Raw genomic sequence first — 26,475 nt, forward strand, 5'->3', positions numbered from 1 at the left:
TGGCTGCTTTTCGTTCCCTCTGTGGTCCAACTCATTCCAAACCATCTCAATTGGGTTGAGGTCGGGTGATTGTGGAGGCCAGGTCCTCTGCTGCATCACTGTATCACTCTCCTTCTTGGTCAAATAGCCCTTACACAGCCTGGAGGTGTGTTTTGGGGCCTTGTCCTGTTGAAAAATAAATGATAGTCCCACTCATCGCTAACCAGATGGGATGGTGTATCACTGCAGAATGCTGTGGTAGGCATGCTGGTTGTGTGCCTTGAATTCTAAATAAATCACAGTGTCACCAGCAAAGCACCCCCAAACCATCACACCACCTCTTCCATGCTTCATGGTGGGAACCACACATGCGGAGATCATCCGTTCACCTACTCTGCGTCTCACAAAGACACGGTGGTTGGAACCAAAAATCTCAAATTTGGACTCATCAGACCAAAGGACAGATTTCCACCTGTCTAATGAGTATTGCTTGTGTTTCTTGGCCCAAGCAAATCTCTTCTTGTTATTGGTGTCCTTTAGTAGTGGTTTCTTTGCAGCAATTCAACCATGAAGGCCTGATTCACATTATCTCCTCTGAACAGTTGATGTTGAGATGTGTTTGTTACTTGAACTCTGTGAAGCATTTATTTGGGCTGCAATCTGAGGTGCAATTAACTCTAATTAACTTATCCTCTGCAACAGAGGTAAATCGGGGTCTTCCTTTCCTGTGGCGGTTCTCAAGAGGATAAGTTTCATCATAACGCTTGATGGTTTCTGAGACTGCACTTGAAGAAACGTTCAAAGTTCTTAAAATTTTCCGGAGTGACTGACCTTCATGTCTTAAAGTAATGATGGACTGTCATTTTTCTTTGCTTATTTGAGCTGTTTTTGCCATAATATGGACGTGGTCTTTTACCAAATAAGGCTATCTTCTGTATACCACCCCTACCTTGTCACAACACAACTGATGTTATTTCATAGTTTTGATGTCTTCACTATTATTCTACAATGTAGAAAATTATCAAAATAAAGAAAAACCCTTGAATGAGGAGGTGTGTCCAAACCTTTGACTGGTACTGTATACCGTACTTCCATTCATTTTTTAAAACTGGTATCGTGCTACCTTCAGACGAGTCTTGTGAAGCTTGTGGGCATCCTAGACATGTACGTGTTCGTGAGAGTCTCACCTTTACATAGAGGTGTCATGTTAGTGTGTAACCCAAACTGTTCGGACGTTACAGACAGAAGTCGGCAGATGGGAGGTACCAATTTCAGACAAGTCCTGTGACCTTTGTGGGGTTCGTAGAGCAAAACGTTTTCGTGAGGAGACTGATTTTAGGGACGTCTCATAGTCTGACAAACACCGCTGTAGCTCGGCCACCTTCCACCGCAGATGTCTCATAGTCTGACAATATGCCGACATTGGCAGATGTGGTGGATTGAGACGCAGCCCATCCACCTCATCTAGCTTGAACAGATGGATGTTGACTGGGATTTTTTTAATGATGCTAATTCTATTTCCGCGCGGACATCGACTCTGCGGGGTTCAATTCACCCATAACCATTAGATCAGTTCTATATAAACCCACTAAAATGTTGGTATCGTTGAAATGTACTTCCACACTCAGAAATGCACCCATGCAGCAATTGATCAAATATTCCTCAGTACCCCATCAGAAGGCCATCTGTAAGCATTCGGTTTCACTGCAGAGATACATGTGATTCTCCAGAGACATCTACTCACTCTGTTTCTACGCTTCATTGCAGAATAATTAAAATGTAGAAAGTATTAATATTTCAAACCATGTTGTTGTCGTCCAAATGACCATATCCCATGAATCAAGAGTGCCCAAAAACTTAAATACAAGTTCATACAACAATAGTTGTGTTCAAAGGAGATAATAATGGTGTTTATTTGCAAACGTAATTTAAATGGCATGCTCATTGCACCACACACACACAAAGACATCAGCAGCTCTAATGTAATTTACCGGTCAGTGGTTTATGAGAGACGGAGTGAACACTGAAAATGAATCTGAATCCCAAATCGATGAGATATTAAAGTGTCCTTCATTGTCTCCATGGTGTTTATAAAATGCGATTAGCTTGGCCACATGTTATTAGAGTCAGAGCACTGATGAGCAGGCTCCATACCAACTGACACTGTTCTGTATCCCAAATGGCACCCTATTCCCCATAGAGCTCTGGTCAAAAGTAGTGCACTATGAAGGGAATAGGATGTCGTTTGGGATGTTACCAATGTTCATCATGTGATTTAAATCAAACAGAAACCCGCCTCAGTGCATTGCCAACCAATGGAGAGAGGCGGATACTTTTATGAAGATGGACAGTCTAAATCCAGCTCCTCCATTGACAGCCCATAAATATTATTGTCTCCCGTATATAGAAATGACTTGGAAATTGGCCATAAAGCTGGCATCTACACATTGGCATGGGTGATTTAGAGGTGGAAGTCTGGCTGGGGTATTGTGTAATAGAGTAACAGATGTGATGAATGTCCATTACATGAGGGATCCATGGTATTTCTCCAGGGCTTGGAGGACTCTAGAGAAACCTGACTTCTGTGCTGTTCTCTCTCTCTCTCTCTCGCCCAATTCCCCTGCCAGACTCAGGGCCGATCCACATACAGCTGTGCTTCAGGGGTTCAGTTTGCTTATTCAATGGGACACACGCACACACATCGAAGAACAAACACCCGAAAGTTGCCAGGGTTACACAAGGGCCAGCTGGCAGCAGACACACACACACACACACACAGTCTTGTACAGCTAACCTTGTGGGGACATACAATTCAGTCCCATTCAAAATCCTATTTTCCCTAACCCCTAACCCTAAACCTAACCCTAATCCTAACCCGTAATCTTACCCTAACCCTAACCCTAACCTTAACCCTAACCCTAACCCTAACCCTAACCCAAAAACCTAAACTTTATCCTAACCCTAAACCTAAACCTAACCCTAGCTCCTAACCCTAACCCTACAACTAACCCTAGCTCCTAACCTTAATATTTAACTTAATTCTAACGCCTAACACTAATTCTAACCTTAACCCTAAACCCCCTAGAAATAGCATTTGACCTTGTGGGGACTAACAAAATGTCCCCAGCTGGTCAACTTTTTGTTCGTTTACTATTCTTGTAGGGACTTCTGGTCCCCACAAGAATAGTTAAACACGTCCACACACACACACACACACACACACACACACACACACACACACACACACACACACACACACACACACACACACACACACACACACACACACACACCCTCCTCCTATCCACTTGACTCTACATAAAGGGGCTTGATCAAAGTCATTCATGTTGCTCTATAACTCAGCGTCTCATTTCCAAGACAAATGAGGAAGTCAGACTGGTCAGCTCGCCTGTCCTCCTGTCTGATAGAGGCTCTGATATAGGCCCACAACTTCCCCCTTCCCTTATTAAAACCTGGGCCAGCCATTGGACGACTGCATTATTTCCACTACCCAGCCCAGAACTTCAATTGACTACATCCTCCTAAAGGTTGCCATGGCAATAGGACACTAAAAGTGGATCTAATGGTCAAAGCCTAACAGAGGTGTGAGAAGGAGTGATTGCATGTGATTTGACAGGGTTCCCTTCAGGATATTCATTGTGCACAGCTTCTTTCTGAGTTCACCTTTTCCACCCATTCACTCTGCTAACAGGTAAGACTGCCTTTATTAGTGTCATTAGTGTCTGGTAGTGCCCACTGCTATAATGAGTGTCTTGGTACGATAGGTCGTTATCAACACCTGTGAAAAGACAGGAGACAATATTGAATCAAACTCTGGATCAAATGCACTTTGACTGAATCTGGAGTGAGAGAATGATGATGATGAGGATGAGGAAGATGATGAGGATAAATTAGGATGAGAATGATCTGTGTTTATGTGTGGTGTTTCCCTCAAACCCAAAACATCAACTTGGGTAACTCACCCCTTCCCCAATGTACAGCACCTACCTGGGTGAGTCACGTTGCACCAGAATGTTCACCAATACCCAAGAGCATTTTGCTGTGTCTGGAATCGCATGCATCCAGTACTGCATGGTACACAGCATAATACCATGTATAGGATTTGATCTGTTCAGTTCAGTGGCCTGCTGACCATTGTTCCACAATGCTGTCTGTTTGTCTGTCTGGTCCGAACTCTCCACTGCAGTCCCGACTCCTGACCAACTCCATCCACCCCTCTCCACTGCAGTCCTGACTCCTGACCAACTCCATCCACCCCTCTCCACTGCAGTCCTGACTCCTGACCAACTCCATCCACCCCTCTCCACTGCAGTCCTGACTCCTGACCAACTCCATCCACCCCTCTACACTGCAGTCCCGACTCCTGACCAACTCCATCCACCCCTCTACACTGCAGTCCCGACTCCTGACCAACTCCATCCACCCCTCTCCACTGCAGTCCTGACTCCTGACCAACGCCATCCACCCCTCTACACTGCAGTCCTGACTCCTGACCAACTCCATCCACCCCTCTCCACTGCAGTCCTGACTCCTGACCAACTCCATCCACCCCTCTCCACTGCAATCCTGACTCCTGACCAACTCCATCCACCCCTCTCCACTGCAGTCCCGACTCCTGACCAACTCCATCCACCCCTCTCCACTGCAGTCCTGACTCCTGACCAACTCCATCCACGCCTCTCCACTGCAGTCCTGACTCCTGACCAACGCCATCCACGCCTCTCCACTGCAGTCCCGACTCCTGACCAACTCCATCCACCCCTCTCCACTGCAGTCCTGACTCCTGACCAACTCCATCCACCCCTCTCCACTGCAGTCCCGACTCCTGACCAACTCCATCCACCCCTCTACACTGCAGTCCCGACTCCTGACCAACGCCATCCACCCCTCTCCACTGCAGTCCTGACTCCTGACCAACTCCATCCACCCCTCTCCACTGCAATCCTGACTCCTGACCAACTCCATCCACCCCTCTCCACTGCAGTCCCGACTCCTGACCAACTCCATCCACCCCTCTCCACTGCAGTCCTGACTCCTGACCAACTCCATCCACGCCTCTCCACTGCAGTCCCGACTCCTGACCAACTCCATCCACCCATCTACACTGCAGTCCCGACTCCTGACCAACTCCATCCACCTCTCTCCACTGCAGTCCTGACTCCTGACCAACGCCATCCACCCCTCTCCATTGCAGTCCCGACTCCTGACCAACTCCATCCACCCCTCTACACTGCAGTCCCGACTCCTGACCAACTCCATCCACCTCTCTCCACTGCAGTCCTGACTCCTGACCAACGCCATCCACCCCTCTACACTGCAGTCCCGACTCCTGACCAACGCCATCCACCCCTCTCCACTGCAGTCCCGACTCCTGACCAACGCCATCCACCCCTCTCCACTGCAGTCCTGATTCCTGACCAACTCCATCCACCCCTCTCCACTGCAGTCCTGACTCCTGACCAACGCCATCCACCCCTCTCCACTGCAGTCCCGACTCCTGACCAACTCCATCCACCCCTCTCCACTGCAGTCCCGACTCCTGACCAACGCCATCCACCCCTCTCCACTGCAGTCCCGACTCCTGACCAACGCCATCCACCCCTCTCCACTGCAGTCCTTATTGATTTTCTGTGCTGAGAAACAAGATCTAAATATTGAGGACTAGAGAATGTTGATTTAACTCAATAGTGAAGGGACATAGATTGGTGGGTCTTTATTCTGTGCATTTTAATCTTTGAATGAATTCATCAGATAAAGCCGTGGGGGTTGACACCAGGAGCAGAGTAGAATGGATGACCATACCGGCCTCCTGCACTTCAATCAATGACTCTGGATTTAAACTGCAGAGCATCCGTACATACATACCCTATACAGGTTACACACTGACCAACTCAATTTAGATTTATTAGGGATGAATTGATTTATAAAAGGGTCATTGTTCCTCAGTTTAGACATTTTTGCTCCCTGTGAAACCTCTTCATTTGTAAATATTTCATATGTCCTTCTTGTTAGAGGGCATTGGTTTTTTCGACTGGTTGGATTACCTTGGTATTTAGGTGTCCACTAGGCCACTATTCTTACTAATGAGAGTAATAATAGTAGAATACACCAGGTGCAATTTCAAAATGTGTTTGTGCATCAGAAGATTATATCTTGTTGTGTTCATCAGTAGCTATTCTTCTATTAACATGTCCACTGTTTTGTTATCAGCTGGATGTAATGAAGTCAGCTGGATGTAATGAAGTCAGCTGGATGTAATGAAGTCAGCTGGATGTAATGAAGTCAGCTGGATGTAATGAAGTCAGCTGGATGTAATGAAGTCAGCTGGATGTAATGATGTCAGCTGGATGTAATGAAGTCAGCTGGATGTAATGAAGTTAGCTGGATGTAATGATGTCAGCTGGATGTAATGACGTCAGCTGGATGTAGTGAAGTCAGCTGGATGTAAGGATGTCAGCTGGATGTAATGATGTCAGCTGGATTTAGTGAAGTCAGCTGGATGTAATGACGTCAGCTGGATGTAATGACGTCAGCTGGATGTAATGACGTCAGCTGGATGTAATGAAGTCAGCTGGATGTAATGACGTCAGCTGGATGTAATGACGTCAGCTGGATGTAATGATGTCAGCTGGATGTAATGAAGTCAGCTGGATGTAATGAAGTCAGCTGGATGTAATGACGTCAGCTGGATGTAATGAAGTCAGCTGGATGTAATGACGTCAGCTGGATGTAATGATGTCAGCTGGATGTAATGACGTCAGCTGGATGTAATGAAGTCAGCTGGATGTAATGAAGTCAGCTGGATGTAATGAAGTCAGCTGGATGTAGTGAAGTCAGCTGGATGTAATGAAGTCAGCTGGATGTAATGAAGTCAGTTGGATGTAATGAAGTCAGCTGGATGTAATGAAGTCAGCTGGATGTAATGAAGTCAGCTGGATGTAATGAAGTCAGCTGGATGTAATGATGTCAGCTGGATGTAATAAAGTCAGCTGGATGTAATGACGTCAGCTGGATGTAATGAAGTCAGCTGGATGTAATGACGTCAGCTGGATGTAATGACGTCAGCTGGATGTAATGAAGTCAGCTGGATGTAATGATGTCAGCTGGATGTAGTGAAGTCAGCTGGATGTAATGAAGTCAGCTGGATGTAATAAAGTCACACCAACAACAACAAAAACAATAGTGTCCTATAAAAATGAAGTGGTTGCAGTATTTCTATTACCCATTTAGGCAAATTGCATATAAAAATTGGTGACAGCCTGTATGCTCTCCCACCTATCTGTTTCATGTCTCACGTAGCTTGTGAAAGCCAGCATGAATAGAATGCAATAATTGACTAATATTTGCCGTATTCTAATAATTCTCATGTGCCAACGTATCGCCACGGTCCATGCCCTGGTGAAACATGCACTCCTGTAGAGATGAAATAATTGGATGATGAAACTTGCATCAGCCAACCAGAAAAGCAAGGTGAAGAAACACAAGCGTTCTTGCAAGTCAAGACAATCCTTGTCCTGCAAAGCAAATGGCCAGGGACCATCTACTAGATTCAGCCTATAGGCCAGGGACCATCTACTAGATTCAGCCTATAGGCCAGGGACCATCTACTAGATTCAGCCTATAGGCCAGGGACCATCTACTAGACTCAGCCTATAGGCCAGGGACCATCAACTAGATTCAGCCTATAGGCCAGGGACCATCTACTAGATTCAGCCTATAGGCCAGGGACCATCTACTAGATTCAGCCTATAGGCCAGGGACCATCTACTAGACTCAGCCTATAGGCCAGGGACCATCAACTAGATTCAGCCTATAGGCCAGGGACCATCTACTAGATTCAGCCTATAGGCCAGGGACCATCTACTAGACTCAGCCTATAGGCCAGGGACCATCTACTAGACTCAGCCTATAGGCCAGGGACCATCTACTAGACTCAGCCTATAGGCCAGGGATCATCAACTAGACTCAGCCTATAGGCCAGGGATCATCAACTAGATTCAGCCTATAGGCCAGGGACCATCAACTAGACTCAGCCTATAGGCCAGGGATCATCTACTAGATTCAGCCTATAGGCCAGGGATCATCTACTAGATTCAGCCTATAGGCCAGGGATCATCTACTAGATTCAGCCTATAGGCCAGGGATCATCAACTAGATTCAGCCTATAGGCCAGGGATCATCAACTAGATTCAGCCTATAGGCCAGGGATCATCAACTAGATTCAGCCTATAGGCCAGGGATCATCAACTAGATTCAGCCTATAGACCAGGGATCATCAACTAGATTCAGCCTATAGGCCAGGGACCATCAACTAGACTCAGCCTATAGGCCAGGGATCATCAACTAGATTCAGCCTATAGGCCAGGGATCATCTACTAGATTCAGCCTATAGGCCAGGGATCATCTACTAGACTCAGCCTATAGGCCAGGGACCATCAACTAGATTCAGCCTATAGGCCAGGGATCATCTACTAGATTCAGCCTATAGGCCAGGGATAATCTACTAGATTCAGCCTATAGGCCAGGGATCATCAACTAGACTCAGCCTATAGGCCAGGGATCATCAACTAGACTCAGCCTATAGGCCAGGGATCATCTACTAGATTCAGCCTATAGGCCAGGGACCATCAACTAGATTCAGCCTATAGGCCAGGGACCATCAACTAGACTCAGCCTATAGGCCAGGGATCATCAACTAGATTCAGCCTATAGGCCAGGGACCATCAACTAGATTCAGCCTATAGGCCAGGGACCATCAACTAGATTCAGCCTATAGGCCAGGGACCATCAACTAGATTCAGCCTATAGGCCAGGGATCATCTACTAGATTCAGCCTATAGGCCAGGGATCATCAACTAGATTCAGCCTATAGGCCAGGGATCATCTACTAGATTCAGCCTATAGGCCAGGGACCATCAACTAGATTCAGCCTATAGGCCAGGGACCATCAACTAGACTCAGCCTATAGGCCAGGGATCATCAACTAGATTCAGCCTATAGGCCAGGGACCATCTACTAGATTCAGCCTATAGGCCAGGGATCATCAACTAGATTCAGCCTATAGGCCAGGGACCATCAACTAGATTCAGCCTATAGGCCAGGGATCATCAACTAGATTCAGCCTATAGGCCAGGGACCATCAACTAGATTCAGCCTATAGGCCAGGGATCATCAACTAGATTCAGCCTATAGGCCAGGGATCATCAACTAGATTCAGCCTATAGGCCAGGGATCATCAACTAGATTCAGCCTATAGGCCAGGGATCATCAACTAGATTCAGCCTATAGGCCAGGGATCATCAACTAGATTCAGCCTATAGGCCAGGGACCATCTACTGGATTCAGCCTATAGGCCAGGGATCATCAACTAGATTCAGCCTATAGGCCAGGGACCATCAACTAGATTCAGCCTATAGGCCAGGGACCATCAACTAGATTCAGCCTATAGGCCAGGGATCATCTACTAGATTCAGCCTATAGGCCAGGGACCATCTACTAGATTCAGCCTATAGGCCAGGGATCATCAACTAGATTCAGCCTATAGGCCAGGGACCATCAACTAGATTCAGCCTATAGGCCAGGGACCATCAACTAGATTCAGCCTATAGGCCAGGGATCATCAACTAGATTGAGCCTATAGGCCAGGGATCATCAACTAGATTCAGCCTATAGGCCAGGGACCATCAACTAGATTCAGCCTATAGGCCAGGGATCATCAACTAGATTCAGCCTATAGGCCAGGGATCATCAACTAGATTCAGCCTATAGGCCAGGGATCATCAACTAGATTCAGCCTATAGGCCAGGGATCATCAACTAGATTCAGCCTATAGGCCAGGGATCATCAACTAGATTGAGCCTATAGGCCAGGGATCATCAACTAGATTCAGCCTATAGGCCAGGGACCATCAACTAGATTCAGCCTATAGGCCAGGGATCATCAACTAGATTCAGCCTATAGGCCAGGGATCATCAACTAGATTCAGCCTATAGGCCAGGGATCATCAACTAGATTCAGCCTATAGGCCAGGGATCATCAACTAGATTCAGCCTATAGGCCAGGGATCATCAACTAGATTCAGCCTATAGGCCAGGGATCATCAACTAGATTCAGCCTATAGGCCAGGGACCATCTACTAGATTCAGCCTATAGGCCAGGGATCATCAACTTGATTCAGCCTATAGGCCAGGGATCATCAACTAGATTCAGCCTATAGGCCAGGGATCATCAACTAGATTCAGCCTATAGGCCAGGGATCATCAACTTGATTCAGCCTATAGACCAGGGATCATCAACTAGATTCAGCCTATAGGCCAGGGATCATCAACTAGATTCAGCCTATAGGCCAGGGACCATCAACTAGATTCAGCCTATAGGCCAGGGACCATCAACTAGATTCAGCCTATAGGCCAGGGATCATCAACTAGATTCAGCCTATAGGCCAGGGACCATCAACTAGATTCAGCCTATAGGCCAGGGACCGTCAACTAGATTCAGCCTATAGGCCAGGGATCATCAACTAGATTCAGCCTATAGGCCAGGGACCATCAACTAGATTCAGCCTATAGGCCAGGGACCATCAACTAGATTCAGCCTATAGGCCAGGGACCATCAACTAGATTCAGCCTATAGGCCATGTAGTAGTAACATAAGACAGCTGAACATTAAAGTAGCGAGCCACATGTTCACGTTGATCATGAGACTGTGGTAATGGAGATATACTAGGGGACGTTCTGGCCCTCTTGTTTTCTCCATTGTGCTGACGGACTGATCAGACACATGGGCACTTGAAACAGTTGGACACACTGGACTTGTGGTCTGCACATTCCACTGGAGGCACACATACCAGAGAGGCGCTTAAAGGCAATTGGACACTAGACATATGGTCTGACCATTCTATTACAAACATACATGTCAGACAGAGAGGCGCTTAAAGGCAATTGGACACTAGACATATGGTCTGACCATTCTATTACAAACATACATGTCAGACAGAGAGGCGCTTAAAGGCAATTGCACACACTAGGGATAGGGGAGACTAGAACAAAGAGTGCATTGATTTGGTGGTGAAGGGAAGGGGCATGGGGTCTGTTGACACACTGGGATAGAGGGTCCGGCCACCATTATAAACTGATTGAAGGCAGATGGTGGTGAATGACTTCATAGGGGACGGACAATACTATGTGGGTATAAATATAAAGGACTGGACTTCTGAGTGGGGGGGTTCCGCGGGGTGGGTTCGGCGGGGACATGCGAGTTGGCTATTGAATTGTAATAAAAAGCATGTTTGATTTTACAAGTTCTGGTAAGCGTTGTATTTGAAATGATTTTCCACGACATATTTGGCGAGCTTGCCAGGAGGGACAGGGACTGAGGAATGGCGTTCAGGGCTGGAGATAGTTTCTTTGGACAATCTGGCAAACAAGGGTGGCCGCCCAACTAGACGGTAAGCAAGTTCTTACAATAGTTGAAATGTTTGTGTAAGATTGCTTCAGAGATACTGTCTCAGCGAGAGGAGCGCCACGTAAGTCTCTCTTTCAAATTTCCTAAAATGAAACCAGTAAATACAAAAGAACTTTTAAATTCAATGAATTTGCATGTATGTGTAATTTGGGGAATTGTATTAAATATAAATGTATGCGCATGTATAGAGACTGAGTGAATAGGTGCTGTGAACTTTGCTTGTGTTAGATGTAGAGTGGGCATGCATGCGCTCGTTCAGATCAGACCGTTCGAATGTGTAGCTTAAATGATGCGGTTGTTTGCGCATCTGGCTGAGATGGCTGGTTATAATAAGGGACAGCTCATACGGTCAAAACAGATAATGTAGGTAGAAAATCCTGTGATACCTCTTCAATAAAATTAGTAGAAGGAATGCTTGGACAGGTTACTTATGAATAACGGCTCTAAAGATAACAGAGAACTGCATAAATAAGTAGTTAGGAAGCCACGATACCGCTCTTTAAAAAAGGAACATTTTTGAAGAGGTCCGCTTGGGTGGGATATTCACGTCACGGCAGAAGGGTCTGTTGGTGAATATTTAGTAGTTAAATAAATATTTCATGGTTACCGCCCCAGAACGGGGGACTGAACGGATGAATATTTAGAAGGCAGGAAGAACGTTAGCCCGATTGTGCAGCGTTCAAATGCAAAAGAAATCCTGCGAATAAAAAACCGCTCTGTCTCGCTAACAGGGTTTTGTAATTCAGTAGGTCACGCCACAATACTACTCTAATAATAGAAGAAAAGATCAGTATTGGGGGGGTGAATAGGATATGAAGACAAGCTGATCCGATTAGACAGTAGTCTCGTCATATTGTAGAAATCTTAGCAGTCTAGGCTTATGTAGGTGGAAGTGAATTAAGTCAATAAAGACAGACTAAGTTGTTTTGAGGTAAAAACAAAGGGATTGAATGAACAGGTGAAAAATAAAACGGATGAATGAGAATGTTGTAAGAAATGAGTGGATCTGTGTAAAAATAGAAGATTAGGAAGGAAAGACAAGTTGTGTGTGTGTAGGCAGAACGTCCAGGAGAGGGAGCGCGCAGCTCTCCTGTGACAGAGTAGAGTTGATGATGGGTGCCGTTAACTGCTATTAGGCAGAGGGAAAGAAGTTAAGAAACATCGAAGTAAAATAAGTTATAAGCAAGGATAAAAACACTGATGTGATAAAATGGTAAGAGACCGCGGTAAGAATAACTAAAAGGTGTCAAAACAAATAATAAATAAAAATACTTAAAAAGGCGTTAACCGAATAGTATAATACGAATAGGAAGTGGGTAACAAAAGAGAAAACAGAATCGCCAATAAACTGAAATTGTACTATAACGTTAAAACGAATCTAAGTTGGTTAAGATAAATAGTGGAATCCAGGACACATTAAGAATTCGCGTACGGTGAAACAAAGAAAGAGGACAAAACAGGCCGTCAGACACTCTGTGTCTACAGAAGCTACGGTCTAAAAAATAGTCTGAAGGGCAGAGAGGGGTATAAAAAATACTGAGGCTTGACTCACTAGTAAATTGACCATAGGATCAAACAATAAGAATATAGAGAAGAGATAAGAAAGTATAGACAAAATAAATAAATAAAGGTAAAAGTAAGACGTTAGATAGAGATCTTAACGGAGCGGGCAGTGGACCTGTGTGGCTCAGTTGGTAGAGCATGGTGCTTGCAACGCCTGGGTTGAGTGTTCAATTCCCACGGGGGGACCAGGATGAATATGTATGAACTTTCCAATTTGTAAGTCGCTCTGGATAAGAGAGTCTGCTAAATGACTTAAATGTAATGTAAATGTAATCATAAAATTGATTAGAGCTATAAGAATAGAATAAACCAAACGGATAAAATGAATTAATAATGATATCTGTAAAGGGAAAAACACAGTGATATTTGAAGTACTGTACTAGAATAAGACATTAAGTCTTCTGTAGTATTCAGAAATAATGTCTGTACTATAAAGAGTAGGCTTTGATAAGAGAAATTAAGTGATGTGACAAATGAATTATTAATTGGAAAGGAGATTAGCTCTACCTCGGAAAAATAATAAATAAAAGGTGTATGGGAGTATTTAGGAAAAATAAATGAATAAATAGTGGTATGAAAACAAAAATGATTGTTTCTCCCTAGCATAGAGGGTTTTTAAAAAGCCATGGAGTCACTGAAAGACGCGCACATTAGTTCTACCGACTTCGGATTGAATATGAAAAAACTGGATAATGGGGGACGCCATTACCCGGTAACATTCTATCTTCAGAAAATACATTACTATAAAAGACAAATGTGGTTCCACTCGTCCTCGCAGACGTGCGGGTGATTAGTAGAACTATTGACAATATCTAAAAACAAATAAGAAAATAGCTCCCTGTTTTGAATATGGATATAGCGGGTTATGGGGAAAATTAGTGTAAGGTGACACTAGAACTTAGTGTGGTAGCAGGAAATGCCGATATACGAGAGTTTATTTCCTTGTCAAAATAACAAACAACTAATCGGTTTGAGGTTAGTGTGAATGGAATTTTTACTTGGCGGTGTATTGTCTCTGAGCGAACAATGAGTGGTTCATAGAGATTACAGTTTATATGTGGTCAAGAAGAAGTATTAGATCACGTTTGACTTGACATATAGTAGAGTACAGATGGAATTTTCATTGTTAGACATTCTCTCCCGTCATTCTCTGAAAAATGTTAAGATGTTTATGGAATAAAAACTATTTGCAGATTAAAAGCTGACGTTGTGAAATTAACGATATGTATACTTTCTTTTCCAGAAAAAAAAGGGTTTAATCTTCTCTGGTCAAAATATCATTGGAGTCTGCATTACTGTGGAAAGCAGTTAATTAAAGTCAGACGCTTTAAAAATAAAAATATCTGGATAAGGCTAATAAATAGAGTTCTGGATAAGTGAGTCCAGTCCCTGTGTGCTATTGGCTATGGTTTACTAGTAAGTGCACCATGTACTGGGAATGAATATACATTAGTAGATTTATTGGAAGGGCTTTTTCCACTTCAGTTTCAATTTGGGTATGCAGAATGATGGAATTATTTTTTGAAAAATGTATTTAAGTTGTTCCTAAAGAAAGGGGAGTGGAAACATTTTAATGGTGTCAAAATGCCCTGATTCCTAAGAATTTCCTGTGAAAGACTGATCACCTTTTACTAGAAATTGTTGGAACAGGTGGGATTTAATTTTTAAATGATTAAAAGACACAAGACTCTATTCAAAATGTATAATTACTTTGAAAATCTATTATGTCCCTGGGAAAATTATGAAGAGTTGTACCCTTAAATTGAATAAGTTATTCGGAATAGGTTTATTTTTGTTTTTTTGATATAACATGTGTTCATAGGTAAAATTATCAGTTCCTTGGGGTTATGGTCTTTGGGTAAATACACAAATGTGCTTTGTTCATTCTGCATATAAAAAGTGATGTAAGTTACTCCAAAGGGTTTATTGGAGTGTGGGTTTCTGTGTGGGTTTTGTTGATAAATACATCATCTGTAATTCATCTGAGAGATCACCAGTAGAATAAGGGAGTTGTCATAAAAGGTGACGTCAGAATTGGGTGTGGAGGGGGTGGGTGTGGGTGTGGAGCTCATACCCACCCTAATCGACTGAATAGTGAGGGACAACTGTGTCTGATGACCTGTGAACTGTATCAAATAATAGACATGTTGAAATGATATGGGCCAGGGTGAATTATGAATTAAAAGAATTGGGGTATTGAACTTTTATTACCAGGCCACTCATGAGAGAAAAACTGAGACAAAAGGGCTATTGGGAAAATAGATAATACTGGTAATAAAAGTGTTTAGTATAAATGTTAATTATTAAAGGGATGATGTGTATTGAATTGATCAGGTCAAATTTGAGTTAAAGTAAACACTAAGGATTGTTATCCTGAATATTGGGTTGGAAAATGTATATAAAAAAAATAAAAATAACTGTTTAAGTTATTTAGATATAGCACTGTTTAAATTTAATAGGCCTAGGGCCGCTCTGGAATCTAATCCTGGGACAAGGAGGTTGACAAAACTTCCAGAATATTTGATTAAAGGTTTTTTGTTTCTTTTGTTTTATAATGTCATTGGAATTGTAATGATAAATTGTATTGTTTGATTGAATATAAAGGTAGTCTGTTGTGCGATGATACCCAAGAATGTAGAAGAAAGAGACCAATAATAACGTGGGCATAGAATGACACGGATGGACGTTTTCTCCAGGTTTAATTACATTACAAATAGTGGTAATTTATTGCAAATGTGTAATTATTATTAAAAAAAAAATTCTTCTCTTTTTCTCGTTTGGTCAATTTATTTTTGTTTTGAGGAACATAAGGTTGTGTATATGTTCCTGTGGAGGGACTGATACTGATATAAATGATATATAAATTGACTTAAGGATGTTTTAAGTATGTATCAAACAATGGCAGTTATGGGTTAGGGGACTCATAAAAGAAGGTAATGGTAGTGAAGGGGTGTTATTTCTAGAAACTATGTATAAAAATAGAGATAATTCACAGAAAAGGACAGACAGCTGGCTGTGTAAAATATAGGGACAATTCTAAAAGTAAATAGAACAATTCACATATCTAAAGATATGGTAAAAAGAATAAGTGGTGGCATTTTGAACATTAGAGCAAAAGTTTAAGAAACTTATGACATAGTTTTGTTAGGATTGGATATTAATCCAACTGGAAAACGCTTGAATGATTATATGTTATTTTACAGCAGTTGCTGTAGGGACAATCATTTGACTATCATTATGAATATTTCTGTGGCAGGAGGCCAGGTATTTGAGGCAGAATGGTTACATAGGGCTGTTATTAAAAATTAAGATTTAGTGATCTTGCTATAAGAAGGAAGTCTGTTGTCAGGGAATAACCCATGTGTTAGTGTGTATGTCCTCAGGAAAAAAAACAGCCAGAAATGGAAGGGCTTGGGCTGCATTCTGGAGACTGAGTGTACATCAAGATACACCAGGCTGGTGGTATACTTCTTACAACACTGCAGTGGTAAAGTTCTTCATGTTTCTCTTTGGTGGGTGCATAAGTCTCACGAGAAGTGAGGTCCAGCTGAATAATGGGTGAGCTTGAAAACACCATGACAGAGGACGTGGAATCAGAGAGAGAGAGAGAGAGAGATTAGATTCCACTATAGACATACTGGGTTGAGTTTGGGGGCTACTTTAGACATACTGGGTTGAGTTTGGGGGTTATTTGTTTCATTTTTTAATACATCATGTGAAAAAGAATAGATGATAGGATATTATACTCTAAACAAACATGTTAAAGGGATTGATATGAAAGCATAAACAGTGTTGAATTAATTCAAGAAGAGATAATGTTAATTGTAGGTTATGCACATGATTATCAGTTAAAATGGAGCAGATGGGAAACTAAGTAAAAATTGACATGATTTGGGAACACCTCTCAGAACCTGGGGCCGAAAGGGGAAGACTGGGTGGAAGCATGAGGAAGCTTTTTAGGGCTTTTATTTTTGTGGAGTCCAGCAGAAAAGTATCCTGGAGGCATAGAGTCAGGTAAAGAGAGAGTGGGAATTGTCATGGTCTCAGATTTCAGTTTGCATGAATATATTTATGCATAACACATAACATTGTCAATGCTGTTAAGTTTTGTCTGTTGTTTTCCAAGTCTTATGTTTAGGAAAACAGAAGGAGAGGGGTTCGCCAGCTTCAGCTGGAATGTCAGTTTGTTGTGTGATGAGTGATGGAAGTAAGAGGATGTATGGTGTAATCATAGAACAGAGGCCATAAGTCTCTAAGTATGAATGCCTCACAGAAAGAAGGCAGAAACCTGAACCAGGACGAGAGGTTCCGCGTCTGATGATCCAAGGGGACCAGAAGGACCTCTTCCAGTGATACCAGGAGATCTAGTCCACGTTCGAGTGTTCCGGAGGAAGTGGGATCAACCAAGAAGAGAAGGACCCTATGAGGTGGCCAAAGCAACAAGAACGGCCGTCAAAGTGAAAGGAAGCCAGACGTGGTACCATCTGAACCACTGCAGCTGAGTCCCAACAGAGAGAAGGATACAACCACATAGAGATGAGGACACAGAGGATGCTGATTCACCAGGAGGGAGCCCGGAGGGAGCAGGAGCAGCGGAAACGATTGAGACGCCAGGGAGGAGCCAAGAAAACAGCAAATGAAGTGAAAGCCAAAATACGACAAGTGCACTGACTAATGCACCCATAAGAGGAGGAGAGGCCTCACAAGGAACAGAATGAGAAGATCTTTTCCCTAAAAATTGAAACCATCCAGATGGAAGTTAAGTCCGGCCTGAGGAGGGAGCCTCAGGTGAAGAAAGAGGAGGAAAAGTCCCGCAAGCTGAAGAAAATGGGGATTTCCCCACAATTGACTTTCAAACTTTTGAATGGTCTCCTTTACAGACAATTGATGTTGGAACAACAAAAGAATAATGACATTGACATAACAGAAGTAACAGTGAATGCTAGTATAGAAACAACAGACTAATGCACAATCAAGATGTATGGTGGAAGCTGGAAGAGTAGAAAGGAATCAGCCGAACAATCCAAAAAGACTGACAAGGTTTGAATCTCTGTTCCACCTCAACTTATAACAGAAGCTGGAGAACTGAAGTCTATCTCAATCATAAGGATCAAACCCTTACCGGAGATGGCACTCTGTGGATGGACACATCACCAAACAAAGGGACAAGTCGTTTGTGATCCGAAAGGATGTGACCTGACATTAATCAAAGAAAAAGACGAGAGGGTGCTCATCATGAATCAGATTGAACCAGTTGAAGGTGAAGAATTAATAGTTGAAATAACAAGAACAAAAGTGACCGAAGGGAGTAGCACCATGGTCATTAAGATTGATCCTACCCCTGCACCTGAACAGGAAGAGCCTGTGACAACAACAAGGGTGGCGGCTGCTGTGACGACCACAGTAGCTACCACTAAGATGACATCGACCTCCCTTACCAAGCAGATCACTGTACCCACAAAGCAACCTGAGACATCAGAGTCAGGAGAGTTTTTTTACTGACATTTGGAACTTTCTGATAAACTCTAATGATCTACCTCAAGATAAGAACATTGAAAAAGCGACAGAATTAGATATATTAGAACCACTCAAGGACAGCACACGAGAAGAAGTAGTGAAGAACGAGTGGTACAAATGGGCTAAGTATATGGCAAACAAACACAGAATGGACAATTGTATTTTGTGTAGAAAATCACATTTGTCTGATCTTTTAATAGTTTCTGAACTGTCATCATTTAAAAACGGTGTAAGTTGGAAAAAGGACCATTGTACCAATAGAAAGTATTCTATTCCCTTGTGTGACATAGAATATAGGATTGCTCTGGGTAAGCACTAGGGGTAAAACTATGTTGAATAAGACCATGTTGGGAGACAATGATTGTGATGCCTATAACATTAGAACTGAATTAACTGTACCTCAATTAGACAGAGGTACCGTGATTGAAGGAAAATATGAATGTTTTTACAGACACCACACCGAAGGAATTGATGTAGGAAACACCACAGTAGAAGTGATACTATTTGGGTGTTAGAGAATGTGGGAGTTCGTAAAAGTAATGATAAAGGGTTGATTATGAATAGAAAAGGGTTGTGTGGTCACATAACTCAGGTTGCACCGTCTCTCACTATGCTAAAGAATCAAGATAGAGGTATTGCGGATAATTTCTGGATGTGTGGAAAAAACAAATTGTTGAATGTATTGCCTAATGAATGGATTGGTCTTTGTGTCTTAGTAAGAGCAATTCAACAGGTTACCATTATTAAATCACCACACGATGACTATGTTAATTCTAGAGTTAAAAGGAAGTATGAGGAAGACCCTGAGGTATACCTTGATGCAATTGGCCAGCCTAGAGGTGTACCTCGAGAGTTCAAGGTAAGAGATGAAGTTAAATCAGGATTTGAATCTATGTTTTTGTGGATAACACCAAATAAAAATTTAGAGTGGATTAATTATATATATTATAACCAACAGATGTTCATTAACTATACTGATTCGGCTCCAACGGCGTTGGGGGAACAGGTACAGGCTACCAGTAAAATGACTTGGCGAAATAGACAGGCTCTCCATTGGCTCTTAGCGGAGAAGGGTGGAGTTTGTGTCATGTTTGGGGATGACTGTTGCACCTTTATTCCCAATATTGCTATGGACAAACTCAAAGGATTATGAGCAGAAGTAAAGGCTAATACTGGTTTAGACTCCCTTGTATGGGATTGGTTAGTCCTAGCGTTAGGAAAGTGGGGAGCCATGTTTGCTAGGATGGCCATCGTGTTGGAAGGAGGGTTATTGACTCTGGGTATTGCAGTTTGTTGTGTTATACCCCTGGTAAAGTTAAATTGTGGTTCAGACAATAGTTAAACAGATGTCTGTAATGAAAGATGACTCTCCTGTGGTGATTGATCTTGTACCGGGAAGCCCAGGCAATTATACCAATAAGTATGGAAAGCCTTGCAATGCGGTTGGAGGACCTCTTGACTGCCCCTTTGGTAACCCTAACTGTCTCTATGAAGTGATTGGGGGGTTGGTCATGCGTGTCACGATTTTCGTAAGGATGATTTCCATGTATATGTTCAATTACCCAGTTCAGATATATGTTTACTTATACATGTCCACAAAAAGTGTCATTTGCGTCACTATTGCAAGTGGTGTACAAAAATTCATGAGGATGGTCATACCCATCACCCAGAACCTTTTTTCTGTGCCAAGTGTTAAAGAGGAGATTGTCTTATTTGTAAGGATGAGGACTGTGCTCCTAGATAATGGGGTTTTAGCATTTTTATTTGGCCTGATGCTTAGTGTTCTTTGTATGTTTCTTTGAATTTTTTTTATATATATCGATGAACATATATATATTTTCTTTTCCTTTCAATTAGTTTTGCCTTCTAAAATTAGGATCATTTTACAAACACATGTTAGGTAACAGAGGGTATTCCGGTTACAAGTGTCTATGGACCATGTCTTTAATCATTTCACAAAGGTTGGTAGGTGTCTGCAAGAGAGGATATTGTTGAAATGTTTGGTCTAGTTAGGTTTTCTTTAATGTTTCTGATTGGATCTTTTACTCTTATGAATATTGGAGATGTTTGGTCTAGTTGGTTTATATGCTTCACTTTGTTTTTATTTTTTGTATTTTCTTGTTTATCATAGGTCTTTTCATTTACTATCCCATAGTCTTATTTGTATCATTTATGTGGCTTAATAGCCCCAGAGGGGGGATTGTAGTAGTAACATAAGACAGCTGAACATTAAAGTAGCGAGCCACATGTTCACGTTGATCATGAGACTGTGGTAATGGAGATATACTAGGGGACGTTCTGGCCCTCTTGTTTTCTCCATTGTGCTGACGGACTGATCAGACACATGGGCACTTGAAACAGTTGGACACACTGGACTTGTGGTCTGCACATTCCACTGGAGGCACACATACCAGAGAGGCGCTTAAAGGCAATTGGACACTAGACATATGGTCTGACCATTCTATTACAAACATACATGTCAGACAGAGAGGCGCTTAAAGGCAATTGCACACACTAGGGATAGGGGAGACTAGAACAAAGAGTGCATTGATTTGGTGGTGAAGGGAAGGGGCATGGGGTCTGTTGACACACTGGGATAGAGGGTCCGGCCACCATTATAAACTGATTGAAGGCAGATGGTGGTGAATGACTTCATAGGGGACGGACAATACTATGTGGGTATAAATATAAAGGACTGGACTTCTGAGTGGGGGGGTTCCGCGGGGTGGGTTCGGCGGGGACATGCGAGTTGGCTATTGAATTGTAATAAAAAGCATGTTTGATTTTACAAGTTCTGGTAAGCGTTGTATTTGAAATGATTTTCCACGACAGCCAGGGACCGTCAACTAGATTCAGCCTATAGGCCAGGGATCATCAACTAGATTCAGCCTATAGGCCAGGGACCATCAACTAGATTCAGCCTATAGGCCAGGGACCATCAACTAGATTCAGCCTATAGGCCAGGGACCATCTACTAGATTCAGCCTATAGGCCAGGGACCATCTACTAGATTCAGCCTATAGGCCAGGGACCATCAACTAGATTCAGCCTATAGGCCAGGGATCATCAACTAGATTCAGCCTATAGGCCAGGGATCATCAACTAGATTCAGCCTATAGGCCAGGGACCATCAACTAGATTCAGCCTATAGGCCAGGGACCATCAACTAGATTCAGCCTATAGGCCAGGGACCATCAACTAGATTCAGCCTATAGACCAGGGATCATCAACTAGATTCAGCCTATAGGCCAGGGACCATCAACTAGATTCAGCCTATAGGCCAGGGACCATCAACTAGATTCAGCCTATAGGCCAGGGATCATCAACTAGATTCAGCCTATAGGCCAGGGACCATCAACTAGATTCAGCCTATAGGCCAGGGATCATCAACTAGATTCAGCCTATAGGCCAGGGACCATCAACTAGATTCAGCTTATAGACCAGGGACCATCAACTAGATTCAGCCTATAGGCCAGGGATCATCAACTAGATTCAGCCTATAGGCCAGGGATCATCAACTAGATTCAGCCTATAGGCCAGGGACCATCTACTAGATTCAGCCTATAGGCCAGGGATCATCAACTAGATTCAGCCTATAGGCCAGGGACCATCAACTAGATTCAGCCTATAGGCCAGGGATCATCAACTAGATTCAGCCGTTGGACACATGTTTCTTCATCGGATGGTTTAGGGGCCAGAACATAATTGAAAATAATTTGTAGAATGCAAATTGACAGCTTACTTACATCTGTATGTCATCATGTGTCTTTCTATTGTTCGTGGGAATACTTGGGAACATATTACCACAATTGAAATCACTTGGATTTTTTTTTGTCTTTTATGTCCAACAATGAAAATGGGGAACGCTGCAGTAGGCATTTAGAATAAAATGTGGAGCGGAGCTTTAACAGTTAGTTACATGAGATGTCATGTGCACATACCTTCAAAATTATTCGGCAATCATCCTTTATTCGAAAAAACACTTTTCCCATCACCATTTGTCTCAATAAAGAAAGTTAGCCAGATAACAACGTCTATCTTTAGGAAATATCTCTGTTGTTTCCATTACACGTCTCAATAAAGAAAATTGCGACAACTTAGTAATAATCATGACCAAATAGCTATTGTCTGGTCAAGTGCCCAGGGGCCCTGACCTCCAGGGAGCCACATCGATTGTGTTAGTCATTCTAACTCAGATATCATATTAATATGACATAAGTCACTACAAAAAAAATTGTAGAATTTCAGGAAATGAGATGTAAAAGTTCAAGAAAATTCTCTGCCCCAAGGCAAAATATGTAGAACTACAGAAAACTTGCTTTAAAACCGCAACATTTTCTCTACACCCCAATGGCAAAATGTGTAGAATTGCAGGAAATGAACTTGTAAAATGTAACACTTTCTCTCCACCATCAAGAGGGGGGCCACTAAAATATTTTGCCCTGCTTTTGACCAGTTATGGCAAGCCACTGGGACACCAGATACAGGTAAGGTTGGTAGGCTGTTTTGTTTTTGTTGTGTTATTTTCTTAACCCGGGCTATCTCTCTATCTCAAACAACAAAATACAGTTAACTTACAATTGTGCTTAGAAATGTCACGTATCTGTCTAACATGTACCTACATGTCAAGGTTTGAAATGCCAAAAATCAAGGTTTGGTTCACAATGCATGGGGCAGTGGCAGAAAACCAACTGCAGTTCTTGATTGGCCTGCAGGTGGAGCTATGATGCAGGTTTTCAAAGCGCGGTGCCCTTGCCAACTGAGAGCAGCACAGGGAGGGTCATGTCTAGATGGTATACAGCTTTTGTAAAATTGACAGCAAAAGTTGCTTATTCGTTTTTTTTGCATTTTAGCTAACCCTAACACTAACCTAAGTATCCTAACCTGCTGAGTTAATTATCAAAACCTGCCGCTTAAGTTCTCCTAAACCTGCTAAGAAAAGTCAATTTTGACAAAAGCTGGATCCCGTCTAGACAAAACCCACAGGGTCAGAAGAGTATCTGCAGCACGGTTGCAGCTTTCTTAACTTGCCCAGTCAGTTATGCAGGATGTAAAGTAGAGTAGGATACAGATAAGAAAGAATATGACAGTCGTGAATTTTAATCATGGATTGTATGGTGTAGGCCTAACATTTGCTTACTATTCTGGTAGGCTATTTAACTTCAATTGCCATTTTGCCTGTGATAATATAACTGCAATCAAATTATTTCCCACCTATAAAACAAAACTATGGAAAATAATCATTCACTGTTTTGTGAATCATGTTACCCCTTGTCTGTAGGTCTATCTCAATGTGGCTTGTTGACCTTATCATTGAAAATGTGACTATTGTGTCTAATTGGTAAGGCAAATTAAGAATGTAGCCTATAATTAATTTATAGGCTATAATGTGGTTTGGCTATAATAAATACCATTATTTTAGTGAATGTCTTACTGAAAAGGCTTTAATAGTTTTAAATGTTATTGCATAGGCATTCGTAAATATCATAATACCAACGGAAAGCCAATATCTTGATTAGCTGTTAGAAACTTAAAAAAATAATCAACGACAAAATAAGATAATCCCTTGACACAGAGCAAGTGTCTTAATTATATTTAATTTCCCTAATCTCCATCTTCAAATGATGCTCTGATTAGATATTTAAATCCGATGATCATTTCAACCCCAGTATTGTATTCATGTGTATTCCCTTCGGCATAGCCAAATCCCTTTCACGCTGGAATGAATGCATTACATAAACATAGAAAATACATTCGCTGGCTGCGGGCTTCAGCATATGCCTCTCATTCATCATGTGAGCTGCGCTTCTGTGATTGCTGGCAGTGAAATTTTACAATTAGCCCAATCACAGCCCTCGATCCGAGATGTCACTGCGGGCGAGTCAGAAGGCTTGGTAAAACAAGACAGTCGCTCCTTGCGCCCCGGCATAGCGCCATACACTCAAATCCCTGCCCAGTTACTCAGTTGTCAGCTGCGAACCTGCAAAGTCGAAAAGCACCCTCTCTCTCTTATCCCCTCTCGTCGCAGCATCACACAACGCCTTTCAGATGGGAGCATCGCACTGATCTACAGCGCGACACAGCCTCTTGCGGAATCCTACAGTGCAGCGATTTTCAAGGCATAAGTGCGTCCGCGTTTGGGATGGGAGGTGTTGCGATCCCGCCGGGTCTGAGTCCACTCGGAGCGGCATAGTGGCTGGAGAGGGACTCGCTGATCGGAAGTGTTGTTGGGATCCTGCTGCTATTTCCTTTCGCGCTGGATTCTCATGCTTTTGACTACCACGTCGCTGCGGAGGATTTAGAACGGGCCAATTCATAAAGAAGCATCACAGCCCTGTGGATTAGGATACCAGAAGGTGTTTCTTTTTACGCATCTCGTTGTAATTTGGAAGTAAAGGAGTTGGGATTCATCGGAACGTGCCTGTTACCGCAGTGTCAATGCGACTGCGGCTGTGAACTGATATCCGCAGCGATTACAGGTAAGGACGGGCTTGTCACAGGGTGCTCATTTAACGGCACTATTGTTTTTGGTCTTTATCGTTATGTTTTTTGAAGAATTGGGTCGCGGATGCCTCTGCACCAGGTAAAGGCGTGTATACCTGTTCTCTGCCGTATAGCCATGCCGCGCGGAGAACACTGCACCATCCTTCTCTTGCTGGTTTGGGATTTCAGTTTTTTTTAAATGACCTCTTATAATTTTCCCACCATCGCCACTCTGATATAGAATAGGATTGCATAATTTATTGTTGATGCTATTCTATGTGCAGTTGTGGTGCATTTTTTTTTGCCATTTACCGCTTTAGAGCATGTGTACGGCTTCATTCATTTTGAGCATTTACTTGCCCAAATGCGTGCGCGCGTCTGCCCGCGCTGAACTCTGTAGGTAAAGTGATATTGACCAAGTGATATTAGGGAATGTAGCCTATGGGGTGGGAGAATTTCGCAGTGTGTTAAGAGACATTTGTCCACCTTCCTACAACAGTCGGCTCTGCAGTATGCTATGTGACATCCTATTGCACACCATGAGGTGGATATTTCCCCCACCACTCTCTCGTCTCGTTGATATAGCCTAGCGCAATGACATCCAATAATTCCATCCCACTGTGTAGGACTAGATTTTTCATATGACAGCTCTCAGAGAGTCACAGCGTAGGTGTACGGTGTCTCTGTTTTCATGCGTGCTGTAACTCGTGGAAAGCGCACGTTGCATCATGAAACATTTATTGTAACCTCAAATGGCACATCTCCCGTCTCCGTAGCTGGAAAGCGTCGCCGATGATAAATTGCGGGCTGCATTGCTGTGCGTCGCACGTCTCCACTCAAGTGCCCTAGGTCTAGGAACATGACCGATATGGTTTTGGGCTTGGGAAGGGAAGGGACATCCGTAGCTTGTCTGGTCAAGTGATTTTGGTTTCCCCATTCACTCTTTGATTTTCCAGTATATAGTAAAAATACAAATAAAATAATTATATATATATATATATATATATATATATATATATATATATATATAGAGAGAGAGAGAGAGAGAGAGTAGGCTATTATAAAGTATTTTAAATCACTCTAGAAATGTCCACGTGCAGTCTTCAACGATACAGGCTATTACATAAATGCTATTAGGGCACGCCTGTGTCCGTGAGCACGGACAGTGAGCAACGGTAGCTTTAAGTCAAAAAGTAATTTAACCTCACTGTTAAATTCTCATGACAACGTCGTTGATCCAATCCTCTTCTTCACAGAACAACATGCCACACAACTGGAATACATGTATAGCAATTCATTACTATTAGGCCATATCAATTGATCAAGGACATAATACATTTGTTATACATATAGAATATCTTCAATATTTAGCTCCAAACACTGGGCTGCTTGAGGGTAACGCTGTATAATGTAAAGATTCAGGCTAAAATGCTGTAACCCTTATGGCTC

General features: G+C 42.7%; 2 protein-coding genes across 6 annotated transcripts in view; one reads left to right on the forward strand and one right to left on the reverse strand.

Annotated features, from left to right (window-relative positions):
* Nucleotides 1-26,475, reverse strand: part of chchd3a (coiled-coil-helix-coiled-coil-helix domain containing 3a) — a 300,509-nt gene that overhangs the window by 48,380 nt on the left and 225,654 nt on the right. The window lies entirely within an intron of this gene.
* Nucleotides 24,326-26,475, forward strand: part of LOC139533778 (plexin-A4-like) — a 72,463-nt gene continuing 70,313 nt past the window's right edge. The window contains exon 1 of the mRNA XM_071332140.1: nucleotides 24,326-25,022. The gene's annotated coding sequence lies outside the window, so the exon portion shown is untranslated. The remainder of the gene's footprint in view (nucleotides 25,023-26,475) is intronic.

Source organism: Salvelinus alpinus, chromosome 11 (assembly GCF_045679555.1).
Source record: "Salvelinus alpinus chromosome 11, SLU_Salpinus.1, whole genome shotgun sequence".
In the NCBI taxonomy this organism is placed as follows: Eukaryota; Metazoa; Chordata; class Actinopteri; order Salmoniformes; family Salmonidae; genus Salvelinus; species Salvelinus alpinus.